The following is a 26,938-nucleotide window of genomic DNA, read 5'->3' on the forward strand; positions in this document are numbered from 1 at the left end:
CTGCCGACTCCCACAATCACTGGCCTGACCCCGCGATCCACCGCCCCCCAAATGATCTCTCTGCCGCACTCCCAGCCCCAAGCCAGCCAGCCCCGATATTCCCTTGCTCAGTACCTGTTTAACGAGACCACCCCTCGTCCGGAAAAATCCCTTATCCAGAACAGGCCAGGTCCCGAGGGTTCCGGATAAGGGAAGTTCAACCTGTATTCGAAAAGTTAGTTAAGTGCTTGGACCTGATAGGGTATATCCCAACAAATCCTGAGGTAAATGTGGGAAGAAAGATCGGAGACCCCAGACATTATATTTCTGGGGTCTATTGAGAGTGGGCATGTGTTGGAGGACTGCAGAGAGACCATTTTCAAAAAGTACAAAGCCATCCCAAGTAATTACAAGCCAATTAGTTTAACATTTGTATTCGGGAAAAGTTCAGAACCTTCAATTAAAGGTGAAATTATTAAATAATCTAGATGAAGAAAAATAATTAGAGGCCGGATAGAGTTCTTTGCAGTGATGGATGGGGGACATGCAGCGGATGTGGTGTACATGGACTTTCAGAAAGATTTTGACAAGGTGCCACACACAAGTCTGTTGGAGAAGATTTAAGGGCTACGGAATTAGGGGAGAGCAGCAAATTTGAATTGAAATCTGGTTAGAAGGGAGAATGAAAGAAAGAAAAACTTGCATTTATATAGTGCCTTTCACGACCACCAGATGTCTCAAAGTGGTTCACAGCCAATAAAGTACTTTTGGAGTGTAGTCAATGTTGTAAAACAATGGCAGCCAACTTGCGCACAGCAAGCTCCCACAAACAGCAATGTGATAACGAGCAGATAATCTGCTTTTGTTATGTTGATTTGAGGGATAAATATTGGCCAGGACACCGGGGATAACTCCCCTGCTCTTCTTCAAAATAGTGCCATGGTATCCTTTTATGTCCACCTGAGAGGGCAGACGGGGCCTCGGTTTAACGTCTTATCCGAAAGACGGCACCTCCGACAGTGCAGCACCCCCTCAGCACTGCACTGGAGTGTCAGCCTAGATTTAGAGGATATAGGGCCCGAACTTGGTGGCGGGAGGGGAGGAGCGCTGGGAACCCGACTGCTGGCGAGTTTTCTGGACAGTCTCCCCTCGGTGCCGTTTTCGGGAAGGACTCCTGCCGGCGGGTGGGGAGGACCGCTGGGAACCGCCCGCTGACGGCCGCCAGCGTGCAAGTGACCTCCTGCCCGTCAAGATGACAGATTGGAGTTCAGCGGCAGCTGTGTGAAGGCAGGTCTAACCCCAACGGTAAGTATGAAGACCTGCAACAAAAAAAAAAGGTCCGTAAACTTCTGCTATTTATTTCTTTTTCAGCGATTCAGGGGTTGGGATCCCCTGAAGGTGTTCAAGTTGGGGTTTTTTTGCATGTTAATTTTTATTCTTGTATGTTCCCCTCTCCCTGGGCTCGACTCAATCCTCAGCAGCACTTTGACGAGGATCGCATTTGCCGCCGAGATTGGGAGTTCCCGGCCGCTGCTGCCCAGATTCACGCCGTAAGTCGGGATTTTGCTGCCAGGCGGTCTTTGCAGATCGTAGAGAAATCTTTCTGGCAAAGTACCGCCCGGTCTCTCGGCGGTTCTTTGGGTGGCACCTGGCTTTCACCAAGTTCGGGCCCACAGAGTGTAGGGTACGAGGGCAATTGCTTAGAGTGGTTGGGAGTGGCTAGCAGTGTCACATTGTTCTGGCACCACTTCTGTTCGATGTGTTCATTGATGATTTGTGGATCGAGTTAGAGGGCATGACGTCGACATTTGCAGCTGATACTAAAGTGGGAGGCATAGTAAATAATTCTGAGGACCAAAGAAAGCTGCATAGGCATATCGGTTAAGATGCATAAAGTGACAGATGGAATTCAATGTCTGTAGGTGTGAGGTGGTACATTTTGGTTAAAAAAAATTAATAATTATACTTTGAATGGGGGAAGGTTGGGTGATGTGGGATAATTGGCTCAGGTTCACAAGACATTAAAAGTAGCACCTCAGGTGGATAAGCCCGCACAGGCTCGACGGGCCGAATGGCCTCTTTCTGTGCTGTAACTATTCTATGATTCTATGATAAGGTTATTGGTTTATGGCAAAAGACAGAATAGAAATGTCAAGATGCAATGGTGAATCTATATAAAACTTTAGTCAGAACATATTTGGACTCACACTATAGGAAGGATGGTGAAGGAATCGAGAGGATACGGCATGGATTGACCAGGGTACAGAAGCAATGGCGAGGATAAAGCTCTGATTCACCAGGATGCTGTCTGGCATGAGGAGAAGCAAATGCAAAGAAGGACTTGGAAAAATTGGAGCAGCTTTTGTGGGATTACTGTGTGATTTATAGAGGCGTTAATATTATGAAGCGATGGGACAGAGTACTTACAATCAGTTTGTTCCCAGTGTTTGACAGGTCTAGAATGAGCGAACATAGATGGAAGATTAAATGTAAGAGATTTAAGACAGAGAGCAGGGGAAAAAAAATATTTTTACACAGAGGGTTCTGAGATTGGAATGAACTGTATTGCTCCTGATTGGAGCAGAGGCCATGTCAACTTTTAAGAATTGGTTAGATAAGGGGTTGAATGAAAGGGTGATAAAGGGATTTGGGGACAGGGTAGAACATAGGATTAGGGGACTGTTCATGTGGAGGATAAACACGAACGTGGACTGGAGGAGCTGAACAGCCCGTTTCCGTGTTGTAATTTATTTTGGAATTCTATTAACAGCACCCTCTACTGCCCCACCCACAAGCAGCAATCACTACCGTCCCTCCATAAATCAACACCTTCTCATCAGAGGCAGTCCCTTGGGTTCAAGGATGACTTGCTTCCACACTAACAATGAGTACTCAGGTGACTGATGAACTCATTTTAAAAGGTGGAAGATGCCAGTGCGTGAATTCTTTTAAAGTGGGGTGGTCATGGCACTCCAAGCCACCACATGGGCTTGACGGAGCTAGGTCTTGGTCCAGTGGCAAGTGGATGCAAGACGACTGGAGACCGGCATGTGCCAATACATACACACAAACTCAAACATACTCCTACTGCCCTCCTCCCTTTCTCCTTCCCACTGAGGTGCTACCCACTGAGCCACTGTGGCTGGCACTGCTCCTTCACTCTTAGCAGATTGCAGCCTGTGTATTCCCAATTGCTCCAGCCAACACATCCCAATTTCAAATCCCAGCCTGGGCTGCCCCCAGTTCCAGGGCTCCCACTCTCCACACACACCAGCCGATCATGGAGACGGCGAAGGGAAGGCAGCCTACGATTGCCACAGCAACACCCTCTACTGACCATGTAAAGAACAGCACCCTCTACTGACCAAGTAAAGAACAGCACCCTCTACTGACCATGTAAAGAACAGCACCCTCTACTGCCCCACCCACAGAATTGTACCCTCGACCACTCACTCTCAGGCCTGCCCGTCGTATGGTGGCAACCCTGGCTCAGTGGGCCGCACCCTCGCCTCAGAGGCAGAAGGTCGTGGGTTCAAGCACCACTCCAGGAACCCGAGCACAAAATCTCGACTGACACTCCAGTGCAATGCTGAGGGAGTGCTGCACTGTCGGAGGTGCCGTCTTTCAGATTAGATGTTAAACTGTCTGCCCTCTCGGTGGATGTAAAAGATCCCATGGCACTATTTCAAGGAAGAGCAGGGGAGTTGTGCCCGGTATCCTCAACCTACACAAAAGCAGGTGGTCTGGTCATTATCACATCGCTGTTTGCGGGAGCTTGCTGTGCACAAATTGGCTGCTGGGTTTCCTCCATTACAACAGTGACTTCATTTTAAAAAGTACTTAATTGGCTGTAAAGAGCTTCGGGATGTCTTGAGGTCATGAAAGGTGCAATACAAATGAAAGTTTATTTTCTTTCTTCATACACAGCACAGCACTGTGTCCTGAACATTGACTCTCTCCCCCACCCACAGAACAGTGGCTCGACTGCCCCACCCCACAGTGCGCTCACCGAATGGTGTCCTCTCCTCCCCCACTCATAGAACAGTGCCTCCTACTGCCCACCCACAGGACAGCGTACACTACTGTCCCATGACAGAACACCCTCCATTGTACACCCAAGGAACAGAACCCTCAACTGCCCCAACCACAGAATAGCCTGGATCAGATATCGGATTAACAAATCTACTATAATCCGTTTACTTGGTTGCAAAGTTCAATCCCAGGTATGCCATTGGAGCTACAACCTCCAATGGAATCCATTTGTCATCCACTCCCACCCTCCCCACTATCACTAAGGATCATAATCACTCAATCACGAATTGATTGTTACCAACTGACAACCATGGTTTTGAGCCTTTGATATGTGGGCAACAGGGACCAGCAATTATTTCCGAATGGCGCAGTAAGTAGATAACTCGCCGCAAGAGGCGAGAGTGCATTGCCACCATCCTCCTCAATACCGCACGCACACAACATGCCCCATTTAATGGTGGTTCCACCAGTTGGAGGTGCGGAGCTTCAAATACAAGTGCTTGCCCCACTCGATCATGGGGGGGGCATCAAGCCCTGGATATCGTCATTCATTCATAGGCAGTCCCTCGAAGCGAGGATGACTTGCTTCCACGCCAAAAAGGGATGAGTTCACAGGTGTTTCAATGAAGGACCTAATACTCCAGGTCCCGAACTACATGTTGAAGGGTGGAAGATGCCTGTGCTTGAATTTTTTTAACGTATGGTGGCTGTTGCACACCAGCCACCACACGGGCTTGACAGAGCTAGGCCTTGGTCCAGTGGCAAGGATTGACCAAGACTAACTGGAGACCAGCTCTGCTGCACGGACCCAGTGCACACACATATCGCAGTGTGGGCTGGCCCTGGATATGTGAGCGCGTGCTCTCTTGCTCAGCCTCCTGATAACACCTTCTGACGGTGGTCCATAGTCTCAGAGTTTCATCAGTTACATATTGGCCATCTTGCCTTCATCACATGTTGCATGCCCCCAGTCACCTTAATGTTCTAGACATCCAAATCCTGCGCTGGGCGTTAACCTTAATCACCACTAGCTACTGAGTGCAGAACTGCGATGATGCTGACTCACAGATGGAACGGTGGAGGTTGGAGCCTCTGCCACAAATGGTCTTGGCCCTCACACATGAGCAAGAAGAAGCCCTTGCCAGGAGTTCTGACCTCGAAAGGAGAACAGCGTCCTGTATTGTTCCACTGCCAGAACAGCACCCGCCACTGCTGCACCGGTACAATGCCCTTGCCTCGTAATGCCCAAGTACAGAGCTCAAAGGGCGCGCACACAAGGCCCCCACCGCGCAGCTCTCAGCAATTTCAATCCCTCGAATCTGTGGTTAAAGTTTCCCTAAATTCCTACATTCCTGACAGTTTCAGATATTAAGCCATCACTAATGCGTGATGTTTAGTGTACCACACAACTAAACTGCATGGCTGTACAGATTAAATCCCTTCATTAAAGCTGTGGATTAAATGCTAATTTTCGAAATGGTTTCAGTTGATGTTGGAGTCCCAGACAGGTGTGAAATGTGACTGACTGAGCAAACACACGGTGACAGTAATGGAAGCAGAGGTCAGTAGCAGATAGAGGCGGGACATTGCGTCTCAAGACTGTCCATTTATCAATCTGGCTCAGTTCCCCCGACAGATGGATGTGAGTCTCCTCGCTCTGTGATGAGGATGACTGGTACAGTCCCTCTGTGCTTTTATCTGCAGTACCTGGGCTTCAGTCCAACCGAGACAGATGCAGTGAAAGTCTACGCGCTCTCTGTGGAGGACTCCTTCTGCCCTCGGGGATTTTGGCTGCGATCCAGCGCATTCACAGGATGAAACGCTCCTCACTCTGACACCTGGGGACGGTGCCAAGGGGAAATGAGTTCAGCTTGTCTCAGGTGAGGTCCCGGGGACAGATACACTGCATAAAACCAGCCATAACAGAATAATCAGCCTGCACCGATTGAGCAATCAGTTCGACAAGAGAGACTGCTGCTGAATGCAAATGTCCTGGTGAAGATTTTGTGTTAACAACAACACCTTATATTTATATAGCATCCTTAACGTAGTAAAATGTCCCAAGGCGCTTCGCAGGAGTATTATAACGCAAAAAAAAAATTGACACCGAGCCAGATGGAAAGAAATTACGGCAGGTGACCAAAAGCTTGGTCAAAGATGCCGGTTTTAAGGAGCGTCTTGAAGGAGGAAAGAGAAGTAAAGAGGCGGAGAGGTTTAGGGAGAGAGTTCCAGAGCTTGGGGCCCAGGCAGCAGAAGGCCCGGCCACCAATGGTTGAGCGATTATAATCAGGAGTACTCAAGGGGGCAGAATTAGAGGAGCGCAGACATCTCAGGGGGTTGTGGGGCTGGAGGAGATTACAGAGATAGGGAGGCGCGAGGCCATGGAGGGATTTGTAAACAAGGATGGGAATTTTGAAATCGAGGCGTTGCTTAACAGGAAGCCAATGTAGGCCAGCGAGCACAGGGGTGATGGGTGAGCGGGACTTGATGCGAGTTAGGACACAGGCAGCCGAGTTTTGGATGACCTCAAGTGCAGAGATCTTTATTTGGACACGACCTCAATGTGGCGTAACCTGATAGGGGCAGCATGTGGATAGACAGATGGACACACGCACACAGAGAGAGACATGCATGAAGACATGCCCACACACGAAACATGACACACGAAAAGACAGCTACACACACTGATGGAGATGGAGGGCCACACTCATTTAGAGACAGATATACTAGAGACAAAGGCAGAGGCACACGTACATAGACAGACAATAAGTTTTATCGATATATACTAGGGATCAGTGGTGGTCAGCATGCAGGAAAGAGAAGGAATTAAGAGGGACTGAAGAATCAGTTGCAGAGATGGGTTTTTAGGAGATTTTTGAAGAAAGGGCGAAGGTAGCAAAGTGATTCAGGCAGAGAATTGCAGTAGGCTAGAGCACAGTAACAGAAAGATGCACACTCACACTCACACACACACACAGTCATACATGCACTCAGAGACACACAGAAACACACACTCATGGACACAAAGGCACACACAGACACGTACACACACACTCACATAGACTAACACACACAGACACACATACAGATACACACACGCATACAGAGACAGAGATAGAGAGAGAGACATGTATAGAGAGAGAGACACTGTCAAGTACTTTTGGAATCACTAGCCACTAGATGGCGTCACTGTTGGAGGCCATTGGGCTGCACACACTGGTGTGCAGCCCAAGTATAACAGGCCAACCAGTTTGTACATTAGTCACTTTGGGCCTTAATAAAGCAGAGCCAAGGTTATACTTCGTCGAGTTAAATAGTACTCAGTCTAACAGCTGTTGCATACACAACATTTAGTGACGAGGCAACAAGAACCTTTACATGCAAAAATGAGCACAATTGGATTGTTGGAGCGATTTGTGGAAGGAGAAGATTGGGCAGACTTTGTGAGCCATTTGAGCCAGTTCTTCGTGGCCAACAAAATGGAGGAGGTCGGCGACACAGATCAGTGCCGGGTGGTGTTCCTCACGGTTTGCAGTCCACAAATTTATGGTCTGATAAAGAATCTACTCCTGTCTGTAAGTCCAACAGAGAAGATGTTTGAAGAATTGTGTACACTGGTACAGGACCACCTTAAGCAAGACAAAGGCATCATCAGCTCGTGATACAGATTTTACACGCACGTTCGCTCAGAGGGCCAGAATGCGGCGGAATTCGTTGCCGACCTGAGACGTCTAGCGGGACCGTGTAAGTTCGAGGCTGTGTTGGTAGACATGCTGCAGGACTTCTTTGTAATCTGCATCAACCACGAGGTGATCCTGCGTAAACTACTGGCAGTGGAGACATTCGACTTGAACAGGGCCATCATGATCGCTCAGTCATGCATGACGACGGATAGAAGTCTAAAGCAGATATCAGCGAAAAATCGAAACTCGGCAAGTACTGTACGTGTGATTGATTCAGCGTTCAACAGTGCGGCACATGGCAGGGCCTACCCGACTGCGTACACGAAACCTGTAGCTATCCAAAGTCCGCCAGCGGGAATGCATCTGATTTCTCCGTGTTGGTGTTGTGGGGGAAATCACCGGCACCAGCAGTGCCGATTTAAGCAATATAGTTGCAAAGGCTGTCTGAGAGTGGGGCATCTCCAGCGCAAGTGTCCGCAGATGAGCTAGCATGTTGCGACACACCAAGTGGCGGATGATGGTCAGACTAGCGCGGATCTGGATACGTAATCCGAGATACCAGAGGAGGAAGTGTATGGACTGTACTCGTTCCTAACTAAGAGCAAACCGATAATGATCAACGTGAAATTTAATGGGGTACCGGTATCGATGGAAATGGACACTGGGGCGAGTCAATCGATAATGAGCCAGAGGGTATTCGACAAGCTGTGGGATACTAAGGCTGTGAGGCCCAGGTTGAGTCCAGTCAATGCCAAGTTACGCACGTACACCAAAAAACTCAACAGTGTCGTATGACAGTGCGATTCACGAGTTACCGCTATGGATTGTCCCAGGCAATGGCCCAACGCTGTTCAGCAGGAACTGGCTTGAAAAAAATCAGATGCGATTGGAACGACATCAAGGCGTTGTCGTTGGAGAAAGATACATGTGCCCAAGTACTGAGCAAGTTCCCCTCGCTGTTCGAACCAGGCATCGGCAACCTCACAGGAGCCAAGGTGCAGATCCATGTGGACTCAGATGCAAGACCCGTCCATCATAAAGCTCGGGCAGTTCCGTATATGATGAGGGAGAAGGTCGAAATTGAATTGGACAGACTCCAGCGTTTAATGAATGGGCCAGCCCCATTGTTCCCTTGCAGAAAAGTGATGGCACAGTCAGAATCTGTGGAGACTGCAAGGCTACAATCAGCAGGGTTTCGAAACAGGATCAGTACCCGTTACCTAAGGCTGATGGCTTGTTTGCAACGCTAGCCAGGGGGAAGTCGTTCACCAAACTGGACTTGACGTCGGCCTACATGACACAGGAGCTGGTCGAGATGTCGAAGAGACTTACTTGCATTAACACACATAAAGGACTGTTTATTTATCACAGGTACCCTTTTGGAATTCGCTCGGCTGCAGCAATATTTCAGAGGAACATGGAGAGTCTACTGAAGTCCATTCCCAGAACCGTCGTGTTCCAAGATGACATCCTGATCACAGGTCGTGACTCCGAGGAACATCTGAACAACCTGGAAGAGGTTCTACTTCGTCTGGATAAAGTGGGACTCAGATTGAAATGCTCGAAGTGTGTCTTCATGGCACCAGAGGTTGAATTCCTGAGGAGGAAAATTGCTGCTGACGGCATCAGGCCCATGGATGCGAAAACCAAGGACATCAAGAATGCACTCAAGCTGCAGAATGTGACGGAGCTGCGTTCGTTCCTTGGTCTACTCAACTACTTCAGTAACTTCCGACCTAAATTGAGCACCTTATTAGAACCACTGCACATGCTGCGAAGAAAAGCGACAACTGGGTGTGGTGTGCGTCTCAAGACAGAGCTTTTGAGAAAGCTAATCTGCTTTGCTCTAACAAGCTGCTGGTACATTGTGACCCATGTAAACGTTTAGTATTGGCCTGTGATGCTTCGTCGTATGGAATTGGTTGCGTACTCCAACAAGCTAATGAGTCGGGTAAACTTCAACCCATTGCGTATGCTTCAAAAAATGTCTAAAGTGGAAAGAGCTTACAGCATGGTAGAAAAAGAAGCACTACCTGTGTGGATGGGGTTAAAAAGATGCATCAGTACGTGTTTGGTCTTCGGTTTGAACTGGAGACAGATCACAAGCCGCTCATTTCATTGTTCTCTGAAAACAAAGATATTAATACCAATGCTTCATCCCGCATCCAGAGATGGGCGCTGACATTATCCGCTTATGATTATGTCATTTGCCACAAACCTGGCACCGAGAATTGTGCCGATGCTTTGAGCCGTCTGCCGTTGCCCACACTGGAGGTGGAAACGCCACAACCAGCGGACCTATTGTTAGTTATGGATGCTTTTGAGAGTGAAGGAACCCCTGTCATGGCTCAACAAGTTAAGACCTGGACCAGCCAGGACCCGATTTTATCGGTGGTGAAGAGTTGCATCCTCAAAGGTGATTGGTGTGCCATACCCAAGCAAATGTGCGAGGAGACCAAACCTTACATTCATCGCAAAGATAAACTGTCTATTCAGTTGGATTGTATACTGTGGGGCAATTGTGTTGTTATGCCCAAGAAAGGGAGAGAGAAATTGATACGTAAACTGCATAGCACACATCCCGGCATTGTAATGATGAAAGCCATCGCTAGGTCACATGTATGTTGGCCGAGAATTGACTCTGAGCTGGAATCATGTGTGCATCACTGCAACACCTGCATGCAGCTCAGCAAATCACCAGCGGAATCGCCATTGAGTCTATGGTCATGGCCGTCCAAACCATGGTCCAGGATCCACATAGACTTTGCAGGTCCCTTCCTGGGGAAAATGTTTTTAGTTGTGGTGGATGCATATTCGAATTGGATAGAGTGTATAATCATGTCATCCAGCATATCCACAGCTACCAGTGAGAATCTCAGTGTCATGTTCACGACACATGATCTGCCTGACATCGTTGTTAGCGACAACGGATCGTGCTTCACCAGTCAGGAGTTTCAAGAGTTCATGAAACTCAATGGTATCAAACATGTAAGGTCAGCACCGTTCAAACCTGCAGCCAATAGGCAAGCAGAATGTGCTGTCCAAATCATAAAGCAGAGTATGAAGCGAATAAGCCAAGGGTCACTGCAGACCCGCCTGTCATGCATACTGCTGAGTTACAGGACAAGACCACACACGCTAACCAGGGTCTCACCTGCTGAACGAATGATGAAGAGAGGTCTTAAGACCAAGCTATCTCTTGTACACCCTGACTTGAATAATCATGTTGAATATAGAAGACAAAGTCAGCAAGGGTATCACGATCGCGCAGCTGTGTCATGCGATATTTCTGTAAATGATCCTGTATATGTTCTGAATTATGGTCAGGGTCCCAAGTGGATCGCGGGTACTGTCATGGCCAAGGAGGGCAACAGAGTATTTATTGTCAAGCTCAAAAATGGGCAAACATGCAGGAAACATATGGATTAGACAAAGCTGCGACACACAGATGAACCGGAACAGTCGGAGGAAGAGCCAATCGACGACCAACCAACCTACCCCCAATCATCAGAGGACTCAGTGTTCATCAGTGAATCGGGACTTTCAATCACTGACATGTTCAATGAAAATGGACTTTCAATCCCTGACATGGCCATTGCTACTCCCACCAGGTCGGCCACCCAGCCACCAGTCACAACAGACTCTGAACACTCACCCAAGGCTCGAGTTGAACTGAGACGGTCAACCTGGGAGCGTAAAACACTGAACCGTCTCAATTTGTAAAAGACTGTGTTAATATCTCAGAGGGGGGTATTGGTCATGTATGTACTTTTGGGATCACTAGCCACTAGATGGCGTCACTGTTGGAGGCCATTGGGCTGCACGCACGTGTGTGCAGCCCAAGTATAAAAGGCCAGCCATTTTGTATATTAGTCACTTTGGGCCTTACTAAAGCAGAGCCAAGGTTATACCTCTTGGAATTAAACAGTACTCAGTCTAACAGTTATTGCATACACCACACACACACACGCAAACTCGCACAGACTAATGATGGAACCAGTTGCCCACCTCCTACAGTCAGCAATGAGTATGATTCTTTATTAATGAGCTCTCGCCTGCTGGGAGGAGGGTTTGAAGATTTCCACATTGTGATTGGTGACTGCTATTGACTTGGATAGTCCCTTTAATTAAGGTTATAATTTACTCACATTTAGAACTACTTCTTCAATCAGTCCCTTTGCTCACTTGCCTTTTTACACAGCACCATTTTGACACTAACCCTCACACTCAGACCTTTCCCTCACCAGCAGCACTGTTCTTTGTGCAAAGTGTAACGTGGACCTTGTATATTCTTGACCTCTTATCTGCGAGCAGATAAAACAAGGTTGAACTAACCGGATTGGTACATGTTTGCTCACAGTAAACCTCTCTTGGGTCACTCCAGCAGGCTCGGATTCTCAGGAGGCTCATTATCCCTGGAGTTCTGAATCTTTGACAGTAAACCTACAACCAATCCTTGCAAAAATCTGTATCACTGGAAGAAGCTGTGATATGGAAAGGCAACAATGAGTGTAGAACAGCCCCACCGAGTGTGTACAGCCCTGTACCAAGTTGTACAGCCCCCACCGAGTGTGTACAGCCCTGTACCAAGTGTGTACAGCCCCCACCGAGTGTGTACAGCCCTGTACCAAGTGTGTACAGCCCCCACCGAGTGTGTACAGCCCCCACTGAGTGTGTACAGCATCACACTATTGGTGGCATAACACATTGATAGTCAATAGTCCTCTGGATTATTAATAGTACATCCTTGCATGAATAAAACCTCACACTACATGTGGAACAGCACAGCACTGTGTGCAATGGCCCCACACCATTAGTAGTACAATATGGTACATCATCATAGGAAGTCCCTCGGAATCAAGGAAAACTTGCTTCCACTCTTAATATGAGTCCTTACGTGGTTGAACAGTCCAATACGAGAACCACAGTCCCTGTCACAGGTGGGACAGATAGTCGTTGAGGATTTATGGAGCATCCTCCTCCGTTTCGGGTGCCCCCAAAAGTTCGTCACCATCCTCCGTCTGCTCCACGACGACATGCAGGCCGTGATTCTTACCAACGGATCCATTACAGACCCAATCCATGTCTGGACCGGGGTCAAACAGGGCTGCGTCATCGCCCCAACCCACTTTTCAATCTTCCTCGCTGCCATGCTCCACCTCACAGTCAACAAGCTCTCCGCTGGAGTATGGTACACTAAGTGTGCAGTAGTTCTGCATTATTAGTGTAACACACCTGCACAGCTAGTGTAAAGAAAGACTTGCATTTATATAGCGCCTTTCACAACTACCGGACGTCCCAAAGCGCTTTACAGCCAATGAAATACTTTTTGAAGTGTAGTCAGTGTTGTAATGTAGGAAAAGCGGCAACCAATTTGCGCACAGCAAGCTCCCACAAACCGCAATGTGATAATGACCAGATAATTTGTTTTTGTTATATTGAGGAATACATATTGACCAGAACACCAGGGATAACTCCCCTGCTCTTCCTCGAAATCGTGCCATGGGATCTTTTACATCCACCCGAGAGAGCAGACCGGCCTCAGTTTAACGTCTCATCCGAAAGACGGCACCTCCGACAGTGCAGACTCCCTCAGTACTGAAGCATTGCTTATTAACATCTGACACATTGTGTATTATAAACAGCCATTATCCAGCTTTTATGGGCACAATGATGTTGATTTTCACTACAAGAGGGTTTCACTATCAGAGGGTTTCATTATAAACAGGTAACGCAATATCGGAGTTCAGTGTTTTATTCAGGATGTCAGATAATGTGGTACTGAGCCATACGGACTCCAGAGGTCCCAGGGTTCAGTGCCTGTCTGTGCTGAGTTATCTGGGCTCTGATAGGATGGCGGTAGAAGTGTTAGAATTGGCTTCTGCATCCCTAGGTTGGCTGGGTGAGGTTAGGGGTTGGGGGGTTGGAGGGAGGGGATCAGCCAGGGTTCCCATTTTTGATCACTATTCAGTGTCCCTCTTGAAAAGTGCAAGTGTGGGGGAGTGGGTGGATAGGTGAAGACAGGATTATTATAGCTGTGATGGTCCCTGTGGTCGAATAACCTACTGGCACTCACTGTCCAGACTCATAATGGAGAATGGCAATGCGGGTGAACCATCGGGGAATTGCAAATAATGGCACAGAAACAGGCCATTCGGCCCTACAGGTCCATACTCCACAGGGACCTCCTCCCACCCTCCTTCACCTCGCCCTATCAACATAAACCTCCATTCCGTTCCCCCTCATGTACTTATCTTGCCTCACTGTAAATGCATCCATGATGTTTGTCTCAGTGACTCCACATGGCAGCGAATTCCACACTCAGAGAGCAGCATTGCCCGTGGAGCCACCCAGCAAGATTCAGGGGCCGTAGATTGAAAGTAATTGGCAGGAGATTTAGAGGGGATTTGAGGGGATATTTTTTCACTCAGAGGGTGGTGGGGATCTGGAACTCACTGCCTGAGAGGGTGGTAGACACAGAAACCCTCATCACATTTAAAAAGTACTTGGATGTGCACTTGAAGTGCCACAACCTGCAGGGCTACGGACCTAGAGCTGGAAAGTGGGATTAGGCTGGATAGCTCTTTGTCGGCCGGCGCGGACATATGATGGGTCGAAATGGCCTCTTTCTGTGCTGTAAATTTCTATGATTCTATGAGTCATCGCCTTTGGAGAGGGGAACACGCCTTGAAACCTACCTCTGTGACCAAACTTTTGGTCGCCTGGTCTAATGTCTCTTTCTGTGGCTCAGTGTCAATTTTTGTCTGATTATTTTCCTGTGAAGCGTGTTGGGACATTCTGCTATGTTAAAGGCGCGATATAAATGCAGGTTGTTGTTACTGTTATGCGTAGGGACCAGGTTGGACAGTTTGCTTCTGTGACCAACCTACCCAGAGTGCACACTGACCCCGTGACCCCGCCCAGAGTGTACACTGATCCCTTGACCCCGCCCACAGTGTACACTGGCCCCGCCCACTTTGTACACTGGCCCCCACCCACCGTGTATGCTGGCCCCGCCCAAATTGTACACTGGCCCCACCCACAGTGTAGACTGACCCTGCGACCCCGCCCAGAGTGTACACTGACCCCGCCCTCCGTGGATGCTAGCCCCACCCACAGTGTACACTGGCCCCACTCACTCACTCTCACTTATTCTCCAGGGGCAGAGCTACAGAGAGACGAATTGGCTGGGAAATCTTCCTTCGTACTAAAGATGGCTGAGGGAAAGCCCAGCATCTCCCTCGACCATTCCCTCCGCATTGCTCGGGATCCTCTGTGGGAAGGAGGATGCCATTCTGTCGGGCATATGACAACATTTAGCACTTCCAAATCCACAGATGAGTTATACATTCATATCAAATGTTCATGAACCACAAAATGTGACAGCATCTACACAGTACCTGTCACATTCAGAACCTGACGGATGCTGTGTGTCAGTATTGCTCTGCACCATTCTCACCATCCTGCTGAACTCTTGGCCTGGCACCAAATGAGGCACTGCGATGATGAAACAAATATTACACAAAAATACGACCACCAGGATTCCGTATCTGCTGTCCTGGTTTCCTCTATATAAGTGTCTCTCTCTCCCTCTCCCACCGTCTCCCCCTCTCCTGTCTCTGTCTCCCTATCTCCCTGTCTCTCGCTTTCTCTCTCCTGCCTCTCCCTCACCCTGTCTCTGTCTCCCCCTCACTTTCCTGTCTCTCTGTCTCTCTCTCTCTCTGTCTCCCCCTTTCCCTGTTTCTCAGTGTCTCTTCAGTCTCTGCTCTGTGTCTGTCTCTCCCGACATGTATCACTGTCACTCACCCTCTACCTGCCTGTGCGTGTGCCTTTCTCTCACTCTGCCCCTCTCACATTCTCCAAGTCTCGAGATCCATCCCTCTCGCTCTCTCTGTGTTCCTCTATTTCTCTCTCACTCCTTGCCTCTGTCCAATGGGCTCGGAATGTGCACAAGTCCAAAAAGCAGCAATTACACTGGCACGTGACCATTGCGATCTTCCGGCACTGACTGGGGTCAAAGGGAGATCGCTGATTAGAGTGCCAATTGTGGGTGTCTGCTCCGATAGGAGCATGTCTTAGCTGCCCGCCATTATAAGAAGGCCGCATTATATGGCAGAGGCTAGGCACCCTTGTGGGGGGGGGGGGGGGGGGGGGGGGTGGAGGACTCCCCCTCCCAGAAAAATGAGTCCTCCAAGTGAGCCGTGAAATAAAAAAATTTGACTTTTTCCCCAGGGGTTCAGCCCACAAACTACGCTTGGACCTCCAGGTAGGTCCCATTCATATTCCTCCAATGTATTGTACACCTCCTTCCACCAAGGGGACCAACCCCTACTCTTCCACCAGATCTGGGCTGAGGAAACTCCCATCCTGGAAGCCCCTTCCCCTCGGCCCTCTGACACAGGGGAGGTACCGCTCCAAGCAACGTGTGGCTGGGCAGCACGTCCACCCTGAAAAGGGGAGGGTGCCCTGCCATGGTCGTCATCTTATTTTACTTGTCGGCCGGATGCCGGGTCGCCCCGACAATGGTGCCCACAGGCTCAGCCGGGCCACCAACAGGATACCGCTGGCTCAGCCGAAAACCTTCCCTGGTGGCCCAGTGGGCCGAACTAGACCCTATGCAGAGTTCGCGTGGATTGGAGCGGAGACAGACCTAAGGAATCGGTGAGTGCGCTTACTTTCTGGTCGGGGAGCAATTTTTGGCCCTGTTGACTCTGCGTATCTGGGCTCTGGCCTAATTCACAGGCCTTCCGCTGCATTCCCACCCAAGGGTGGGAGTTATGTGGGAGCAAGCAAGAAAGGCCATGGATTTTCAGAGTCAATGTGTGTCTCACTCATTCTCCACCTCCGACATTCTCTGTCTGCCACTCAGAATCTCTCTTTCTCTCTCTCAATGGGCCCAAGTTTCCACATGATTTGCGCCTGATTTTTTAGAAGCAACTGGTGGAGAACGGACTATCTTAGAAATCGCAATTCTCCACATTTTTTTTTCTGCAGTTCTAGTCAGGTAGAACAGTTCTACTTTGGAACAGAATTTTTTCTTCAAAAGGGGGCGTGTCCGGCTACTGACGCCTGATTTGAAAGTTTCCACAGTGAAAACGTACTCCAAACTAAAGTAGAATGGAGCAAGTGAAGATTTTTGTAGAACTGAAAAAACCTGTTCTACACATTAAAAAATCAGGCGCAGGTTACAAATTAGGCGTCCAGAACGAGGTGGAGGGGGGAGTGGGGGGGAAGGGAACTCATTAAATTCTACAATAAATCCTTATTTATACTTCTACAAATACTATACAAATAAATCCAACCTGAATAAACATTTATAAGCAAAGAAAAGATTAAATAAACCATCTTCCTACCTGTGTGAAAGTGCTTCAGGCACGGAGAATTCTGCAGTCAGCCTGAGGCGCCCGTTCTTCCCGCGGGGGGGGGGGGGGGAGAGGAGGCACCCGTTCTTTCCCGCGGGGGGGGGAGGAGGCGCCCGCTCTTCCCGCGGGGGGGGGGGGGGGGAGGGAGGAGACAGTGAGAAGGCTGCAAGTGTTGATGGCAATGTGCTTTTATTAAAAAAATGTTCAAAAATTAAACAGCTACAAAGAACTACAAAAATGGCCGAGTGCCAATGTTTTTTTCACACTGAGCATGCGCGAACGCCCCAACGAGCATGCGCAGCGTTGCCGGCAGGAAAAAAACTAATTTAAATAGTACCGGCCCCCCGACTTACAAAATCGCCGTGAGTGTAGGCTCCGCCCCCCTGGGCGCCGCGCCAGGCAGACAAGGAGCTGCAGAATGCTCCAGAATCGCGAGTTTCTTTTTAGGCGCCGTTTTAGGCGCGAAAAACGGGCGCTCAGCTCGGAGGGGCACCCGATTTTTATCGTGTGGAAACTTGGGCCCACAGTATCTATCTTTCCCTCTCTCAGTTTGCTATCTCTCTAATCTGACTGTGTCTCACTCTTTGGTTCAGTCTCTCAGTTGAGTCTGTATTTAGTAAATCGCCACTCGCTCTTCACCACCATCTGCAGTCCCGCTCACCTCAGTGAGCGACATCATTCCTCCCAGCTTCTCAGAGTGATTGTCCCAGTTGTTCTGCAGTTCCCGGCCTAAAGCGCAGCCTCCCACCCACGATATACAATCCTACTCAGGACATCCTGCTCACCCTCTCTCCTGCTCCCAGTTTTCATGCTGCCCATTGAACTCTGTGACATCAGCCCCGGTCCAAAGTTCCCTACAGTGTCAGTTGTGGCTCAGTGAGTAGCACACTCACCTCTGAGTCAGAAGGTTGTGGGTTCAAGTCCCCTTCCAGGAACTTCAGCACAAAAATCTAGGCTGACGCTCACAATGAAGTATTGAGGGAATGTGGATGAGACATTAAACTGAGGCCCCGTCTGCTCTCTCAGGTGGACGTAAAAGATCCCATGGCACTATTTTGAAGAGGACCAGGGGAGTTATCCTCGGTGTCCTGGCCAATATTTATCCCTCAATCAACATAATAAAAAAACAGATTATCTGGTCATTATTGTGGGAGTGAAAGCCTATATTTCTGAAATGCCTTGCTTTGGCTCAGTCGGGAGAAATCGAACGATTTGAAGTTTGGATTAAAACAGAGGATGTTTGGATCGAAACAGGTTGCTAAACGATATGGAGCCATTTAACCATTAGCAGGCCGGGGCTCCATTACAGGGAGCAGCGTGCGGTAGCATTCCACTGCAGGAGGACGACAGCTGCAAAGTCAGGTCGCTCATTGCAGTGCGGGCAGGCACAGCAGAAGAGGCGAAGGAGTGGCAAGAGTTTGTAGAGGGAAATGACCGGGGCCCAGGAGAGGCGTGAGTTTGGGACCCGGAAGAGAAGTCCCAGGGACAGCACGAGCCAGCCCACACTGCGATGTGTGTGTGCGCTAGGTCCGTGCAGCAGACCTGGTCTCCAGTCGTCTTGGGTAATCCTTGCCACTGGACCAAGTGGTCTCCTAATCTGAGAAAGGACGTTCTTGCTGTTGGGGGGAGACTGATTCCAGGACTGACATGAGGAGAAACTTCTTCACTCAGAGAGTTGTTAACCTGTGGAATTCCCTGCCACAGAGAGTTGTTGATGCCAGTTCATTGGATATATTCAAGAGAGAGTTAGATATGGCTAAAGGGATCGAGGGGTCTAGAGAGAGAGCAGGAAAGGGGTACTGAGGGAATGATCAGTCATGATCTTATTGAATGGTGGTGCAGGCTCGAAGGGCTGAATGGCCTATTCCTGCACCTAATTTCTATGTTTCTATGTTTCTATGTTTAAGACCTAGCTCTGTCAAGTTTGTGTAGTGGCTGGTGTGCAACGGCCACCCCACGTAAAAAAAAATCCACCCACAGCATCTTCCACCCTTCAAGATGTAGTTCCGGATCTGGAATATTAGGTCCTTCATTGAAACACCTGTGAACTCATCCCTTTTTGAAGTGGAAGCAAGTCATCCTCGCTTCGAGGGACTGCCTACGATGATAATGATTTCGCCATTCAAATGTGTCTATCTGATCACCTGTGTTTATATAGTACTTCATGGTGGGAGTCGATTTATGGCAGTGAGACTTGACTTCAAGATAATGAGTAGCTGGTCATTTATCTGTATGTTAACTATCGGCACAGCCCTGGACAACGTGGACCATTTCCCATATCTCGGGAGCCTCTTATCAACAAGAGCAGTCATTGATGACGAGATTCAACACCGCCTCCAGTGCGCCAGTGCAGCCTTCGGCTGCCTGAGGAAGAGTGTTTGAAGACCAGGCCCTCAAAACTGCCACCAAGCTCATGGTCTATAGGGCTGTAGTAATACCGCCCTCCTGTATGACCCAGGGACATGGACCATGTACAGTAGACACCTCAAGTCGCTGGAGAAATACCACTAATGATGTCTCCGCAAGATTCTACAAATCCCCTGGGAGGACAGATGCACCAACATTAGTGTTCTCGACCAGACCAACATTCGCAGCTTTAAGCAGTGACCACACTTGATCAGCTCCGCTGGGCAGGCCAAATTGTTCGCATGCCAGACACGAGACTCCCAAAGCAAGCGCTCTACTCGGAACTCCTTCACGGCAAACGAGCCAAAGGTGGGCAGAGGAAATGTTACAAGGACACCCTCAAAGCCTCCCTGATAAAGTGCAACATCCCCACTGACACCTGGGAGTCCCTGGCCAAAGACCACCCTAAGTGGAGGAAGTGCATCCGGGAGGGCGCTGGGCATCTCAAGTCTCGGCGTCGAGAGCACGTAGAAATCAAGCGCAGGCAGCGGAAAGAGCGTGCGGCAAACCTGTCCCGTCCACCCCTTCCCTCAATGACTACCTGTCCCACCTGTGACAGAGACTGTGGTTCTCGTATTGGACTGTTCAGCCACCAAATAACTTATTTTAAGAGTGGAAGCAAGTCTTCCTCGATTCTGAGGGACAGCCGATGATGATGAACGATTTGTATGCACCATCGACACTATCTAAGCATGGAATCAAAGAAGCTCCTGCAAGTTTAGTCCAATGTACTATGCAAGGAAACAAGAGCTCAAAGGCTTTTTTGGTATAAAGATAAGAGGGAAGGTTGTTTGAGACAAACACATTAGACACTGGAAACTCAGAAGGTGCGTGTATTACAAGCAGCCACGGAAATCAGAACAAGCAGAGAGCTGCCTTTGTGAGTGTCTCATTTAACTTTCATACTTGCTTTGTATAGTATGAATGTCTAAATAAAATACCTGATCCTGCCATTTACTACAACTGAGTGTGTGTGTAATTCGACATTTAAAGCAACAAAGCGAAAAGAGCAAGAAAGCTGTACAACAATTATCACATTGCTGTTTGTGGGAGCTTGTTCGTCTGCAAATTGGCTGCCGTGTTTCCCACATTACAACAGTACTTTGTCCAGTGGTCGTGAAATGTGCTATATATAAATAAAATTCTTTCTTTTCTTGTGACTTCCAAATATCAAAGGACAATTACAATTTTTAAATTACAATCTTCTTTCTGACAAGCGGCAAAGTGTTCAAACCTAAAGAAAATGAGCCTGCAGCTAGTCCCAGGACAGACTGATGACAAACCACAAAACTGTCCCAATTCACAAACTGGATCACTTCAATTCGAAAGGTCACAGGGACATCTGATGCAACGAATGGAAATGTGACACTATTGCAGTGGAAGGTGGTGTTATTCTACATATAACCCTCGCTGTACCTGACCTCTCGAGTGCTTGGTGGAGCAGTGTAGAGGGAGCTTTGCTTTGTACCTAACCCATGCTGCATCTGATGAAAACATTTAAATGAACAATTTAAAATAGACAGGCTGGTGAAATGGGCGGACACGTGGCAGATGAAATTCAATGCAGAAAAGTGAAAAGTGACACATTTTGGGAGGAAGAACGAGGAGAGGCAACATAAACTAAAGGGTACAATCCGAAAGAAGGTGCATGAACAGAGATCTTGGGGTATATGTGCACAAACATTGAAGGTGGCAGGGCAGGTTGAGAAAGCAGTTAAAAAAGCAGACGGGATCCTGGGCTTCCTGTTAAGGTACAGAGTAGAAAAGCAAGGAGGTTATGAACACTGGTTCAGCCTGAACTGGAGCAGTGTGTCCAATTCTGGGCACCACACTTTAGGCAGGATTGAAAGCAGAAGAGGGTGCAGAAATGATTTACGAGAATGGTTCCAGGGGTGAGAGACTTCAGTTACGTGGATAGACCGGAGACGCTGGGGTTCTTCTCCTCGGAGCAGAGAAAGTTGAGAGGAGATCTGATAGAGGTGTTCAAAATCATGAGGGGTCTGGACAGAGTAGATAGAGAGAAAGGGATTTGTGAAAGGGAAATCATGCTTGACAAATCTTCTGGAATTTTTTGAGGATGTTTCCAGTAGAGTGGACAAGGGAGAACCAGTTGATGTGGTATATTTGGACTTTCAGAAGGCGTTCGACAAGGTCCCACACAAGAGATTGATGTGCAAAGTTAGAGCACATGGGATTGGGGGTAGTGTGCTGACATGGATTGAGAACTGGTTGTCAGACAGGAAGCAAAGAGTAGGAGTAAATGGGTACTTTTCAGAATGGCAGGCAGTGACTAGTGGGGTACCGCAAGGTTCTGTGCTGGGGCCCCAGCTGTTTACACTGTACATTAATGATTTAGATGAGGGGATTAAATGTAGTATCTCCAAATTTGCGGATGACACTAAGTTGGGTGGCAGTGTGAGCTGCGAGGAGGATGCTGTGAGGCTGCAGAGCGACTTGGATAGGTTAGGTGAGTGGGCAAATGCATGGCAGATGAAGTATAATGTGGATAAATGTGAGGTTATCCACTTTGGTGGTAAAAACAGAGAGACAGACTATTATCTGAATGGTGACAGATTAGGAAAAGGGGAGGTGCAACGAGACCTGGGTGTCGTGGTACATCAGTCATTGAAGGTTGGCATGCAGGTGCAGCAGGCGGTTAAGAAAGCAAATGGCATGTTGGCCTTCATAGCAAGGGGATTTGAGTACAGGGGCAGGGAGGTGTTGCTACAGTTGTACAGGGCATTGGTGAGGCCACACCTGGAGTATTGTGTACAGTTTTGGTCTCCTAACCTGAGGAAGGTCATTCTTGCTATTGAGGGAGTGCAGCGAAGGTTCACCAGACTGATTCCCGGGATGGCGGGACTGACCTATCAAGAAAGACTGGATCAACTGGGCTTGTATTCACTGGAGTTCAGAAGAATGAGAGGGGACCTCATAGAAACATTTAAAATTCTGACGGAGTTAGACAGGTTAGATGCAGGAAGAATGTTCCCAATGTTGGGGAAGTCCAGAACCAGAGGTCACAGTCTAAGGATAAGGGGTAAGCCATTTAGGACCGAGATGCGGAGGAACTTCTTCACCCAGAGAGTGGTGAACCTGTGGAATTCTCTACCACAGAAAGTTGTTGAGGCCAATTCACTAAATATATTCAAAAAGGAGTTAGATGAGGTCCTTACTACTAGGGGGATCAAGGGGTATGGCGAGAAAGCAGGAATGGGATACTGAAGTTGAATGTTCAGCAATGAACTCATTGAATGGCGGTGCAGGCTAGAAGGGCCGAATGGCCTACTCCTGCACCTATTTTCTATGTTTCTATGTTTCTATTTCTATGTTCCCATTGGCGGAATAGATCACAGATTTAAGGCGATTGGCAAAAGAACCAAAGGCAATATGAGGGAAAACCTTTTAACGCAGCGAGTGGTTAGGATCTGGAATGCACTGCCTGAAAGGGTAGTGGGGCCTGAAAGAAAAAAATTTGCAGGGCTACGGGGAAAGGGTGGGGAGTGGGACTGGCTGAAGTGCTCTTGCAGAGAGCCGGCACGAGCTCGATGGACCAAATGGCCGCCTTCTGTGCCGCAACCATTCTATGATTCTAAGTGGCTCATGAGGAGGAAACCATTACTTACCCAGTTACACCTGAGGGATGAACAGCAACTGAAGCACACATCCCTCCTTACCGTCTCGAGTATAAGCAGCTTTTGCACCACTTATCATAGAATGATTGAATTTTACGGAAGATAATTCGGCCCATTGCGTCTGTGCCAATGCTCTGAAACAAGGCTCCAATATTAACAACTTGTATTTCTACAGTGTCCTAAGGCACTTCACAGGAGCTTTATCAAACAAAATTTGATACCGAGCCACATAAGGAGATATGAGGATAGGTGACCAAAACTTTAGTCAGCGGCGTAGGTTTTAAGGAGCATCTTAAAGCAGAGTGAGGTTGAGAGGTGGAAATATTTAGGGAGGGAATTCCAATGTTTCGGGCCTTGACAGCTGAAGGCATGGCCGCCAATTAAATGTCTTCTGAAACTCCACTTACCCAATATCCACTGCTTTTCATTTATCAATACACTATTATTACCTCAAAGAACTCTGATAAGTTTGTCAGACAAATCTCGGTTTTTACAATGTTGGCTATCCTTAATATACCATGGGGCCAAAATTGCCCCCGCGCCTCGATCAGGGGTGGTAAACTTCCAGGTCGGGACTTTTATCGCCCGGCCCGGAAGCTTGCGGTAACATCCGCCGGCACCATCCTCACAGCCTGCGGGACGGAGGGGGGTCGGCGCGCACAGCGATGACGTCATTGCTGGTTGTGCGCCGGCCCAAGGCGCTAATCGCGGCACTACTGGCGCATCGCCCCACCCAAATCTCCCGGGGTGCGATCACCCCCCTGACCCGGGCATAACGTCATTGTGCCGCGTTAGCGCCCCCCCCCCCCCCCCCCCGCCGGAGGTGACAATGGGGCTATAAATAGGGGCAATATCGGCCCCCATATGTTTCTAGGTGAATATTCATTTTATCCCATACTATGGCTTCTCGAAGCTTAACCACTACTGGTCGGCAGTTACCTGGTTTGTCCCTTTGAACAGAAGTGTTGCACTGGCAACCCGCCAGATGGCTGGCAACAGTGGGAATGGAGATAAAATAATATGCCACCTCGAGCCGAATGAACGAATGCCTGCACCAAGAACACTTTACACAGGAAGTGATCGCCTGCTTGCTGGCAACAGTACAACCCAACCCAAGAGCAGAACATTCCAAGTATCAGGTAGACAAAGAGTGAGAAAAGGTTCAGGGAGTTTTCTTTGGAAAATGGAGACTTCAAATTGATCTGATTCACATTTTCAAGGCTATGAAACGGACCAAAGGGAACCCGGCAAATCGTTGATTTCAGTGAAGGGTTTCAAATCTCAGGAATTACTAGACAAAAATGCGGAAGTTAGGAATAAGATGAAAGCGAATGGAACTTTGTCACCCAAAGACTTGTGGAACACGTTATCAATGGAAGGCATTGAAGCTGACAATATAACTAAGTTTAGTCACCAATCAGACATGTTTCTCGGGATTGAAGAGACATTGTGAGAAGGTTTGGGTTGATCGATGACAATGAGACGAGGTTGTCTAAATGCCGTTTTCTGTTACTAAAAATTCTTCTGCTCTTAAATGGTGCAAAAACAATGGCAAAAATAAAGGATTAAATCTGCTCAAGAATGAATTATGAAACAGGCTTGTCAATTATTAAAATCGTACTTTAATTCGGTAATAACTCTTACATGTCACAGAAGCAATAGCGAGCTGAGTGACATTTAAATCAATCCCTTTCATTCCCTTTTATTGCTTCTCATTATTTTCTGTTGCCACGTGTTTCGAGTTAAGCTGGTGGCTGGATAGCGCTCGTCCTTCCTGCCCTGTCCATGTGCTGCTTTGATCAGCCGTGACCCCAGCTGTGTGTCTCTGCACTGAAACCTTACATCCAACACCCCCATCTTCTCATCCATACCGGGGGGATGCTGGGGGCATCAAGTGCATTGACCCTTCTTCAGAACAGCGGGGGTAGGTGGCAAGATTCCGGACAGGATATTGCTCTTGTACTTATTAAAAATGTATTGAGCTGACTGATGTTCAACAGGAAAAAGGGATTAACAGCAGCAGAAGGGGCAGCATCTCACGTCTATAAATTCAGAGCATTTCAAAATCTATCTGCAATTAATAACCAGTGTGAAGAACGTCTCTGCAGTCTATCCCAAGGAGAGGCTGCATGCAGTCTAATGAAGCTTCCCTAGTCTGCATTCCCCTTTAGACTGCTGCATATAAAGGGCAGCAGCCCAGGGCCGGATTAACCATGGGGGCAGATCAGGCTGCAGCCCCAAGCCCACCAACGAACATAGGCCCATCAAATAAATGTAGGAATAAAAAAATATAAGGCCTCCCAAATAGGCTGAATAGAATAGACAATGAGAGGAAAAACAAGACTGAGGAAAATAGATTCACTTGTTTATACCTGTATACAAAAGTATCTGTATATACTAATGTATCGATATACAGAACAGAATATGTACTAGACTGTTTTATTTCACATGTTATTGAGAGAAATTTGCATATATGTACAGGAATCTAGTATTGCAATGTTATCAAACCAGAATATATACCTACTTAATGCAGAATATATGCTTCCATTGTTGAATATTCTGGCCTATGTTTTCATACTCAGAATCAGAATCATACACGCAATGTAATGAACATGAACAACAATAACTATCGGCCCATTTGGGTCAGGCCCATCAGGCCCTTAATCTGGCCCTGCAACAGCCCAGCTAATGAATAGGAAAATGTGTCCATTGAACCTGGACACTTTGTTAATCCATACATGGGGCTCAGAACCGCCTCAATGTCAGAACTGTGCACAATTGTGGCCAAAACGGTAAGCTGTCCGGTAGTGACCAGTGGGCAAGGTGACCACAGGCATGATTGCTGGAAGAGGATGAATGGGTTGCAACTCCCCCCAAAATCTTTTGCCACGGGTTATGTCACCCTCTTCCTCCCTCCAAACTCGAGAATCGGCTCAACTGTCCTTCCCTTCCTCTTGATGTGTGGCTGCACCTTTGAAGATGACGATGACCCTGCTCCAGGGTGACCAAGGCTGGGAACTCAACATCCTGGGTTTTTCAACATTCAGGAAGGATAGACAGAAAGGAAAAGGAGGTGGGGTGGCATTGCTGGTTAAAGAGGAAATTAATGCAATAGTAAGGAAGGACATTAGCTTGGATGATATGGAATCGGTATGGGTGGAGCTACGGAATACGGAAAAGGGCAGAAAACGCTAGTGGGAGTTGTGTACAGACCACCAAACAGTAGTAGTGAGGTTGGGGACAGCATAAAACAAGAAATTAGGGATGCGTGCAATAAAGGTACAGCAGTTATCATGGGCGACTTTAATCTACAGATAGATTGGGCTAACCAAACTGGTAGCAATACGGTGGAGGAGGATTTCCTGGAGTGTATTAGGGATGGTTTTCTGTACCAATATGTCGAGGAACCAACTAGAGGGCTGGCCATCCTCGACTGGGTGATGTGTAATGAGAAATGACTAATTAGCAATCTTGTTGTGCGAGGCCCCTTGGGAAAGAGTGACCATAATATGGTGGAATTCTTTATTAAGATGGAGAGTGACACAGTTAATTCAGAGACTAAGGTCCTGAACTTAAGGAAAGGTAACTTCGATAGTATGAGACGTGAATTGGCTAGAATAGACTGGCGAATGATACTTAAAGGGTTGACAGTGGATAGGCAATGGCAAGCATTTAAAGATCACATGGATGAACTTCACCAATTGTACATCCCTGTCTGGAGTAAAAATAAAATGGGGAAGGTGGCTCAACCGTGGCTAACAAGGGAAATTAGGGTTAGTGTTAAAGGAAGAGGCATATAAATTGGCCAGAAAAAGAAGCAAACCTGAGGACTGGGAGAATT

General features: G+C 48.0%; 1 protein-coding gene across 2 annotated transcripts in view; it reads right to left on the reverse strand.

The window, feature by feature from the left end:
• Nucleotides 1-26,938, reverse strand: part of LOC139227587 (NT-3 growth factor receptor-like) — a 636,555-nt gene that overhangs the window by 483,447 nt on the left and 126,170 nt on the right. The window lies entirely within an intron of this gene.

Source organism: Pristiophorus japonicus, chromosome 17 (genome assembly GCF_044704955.1).
Source record: "Pristiophorus japonicus isolate sPriJap1 chromosome 17, sPriJap1.hap1, whole genome shotgun sequence".
In the NCBI taxonomy this organism is placed as follows: domain Eukaryota; kingdom Metazoa; phylum Chordata; class Chondrichthyes; family Pristiophoridae; genus Pristiophorus; species Pristiophorus japonicus.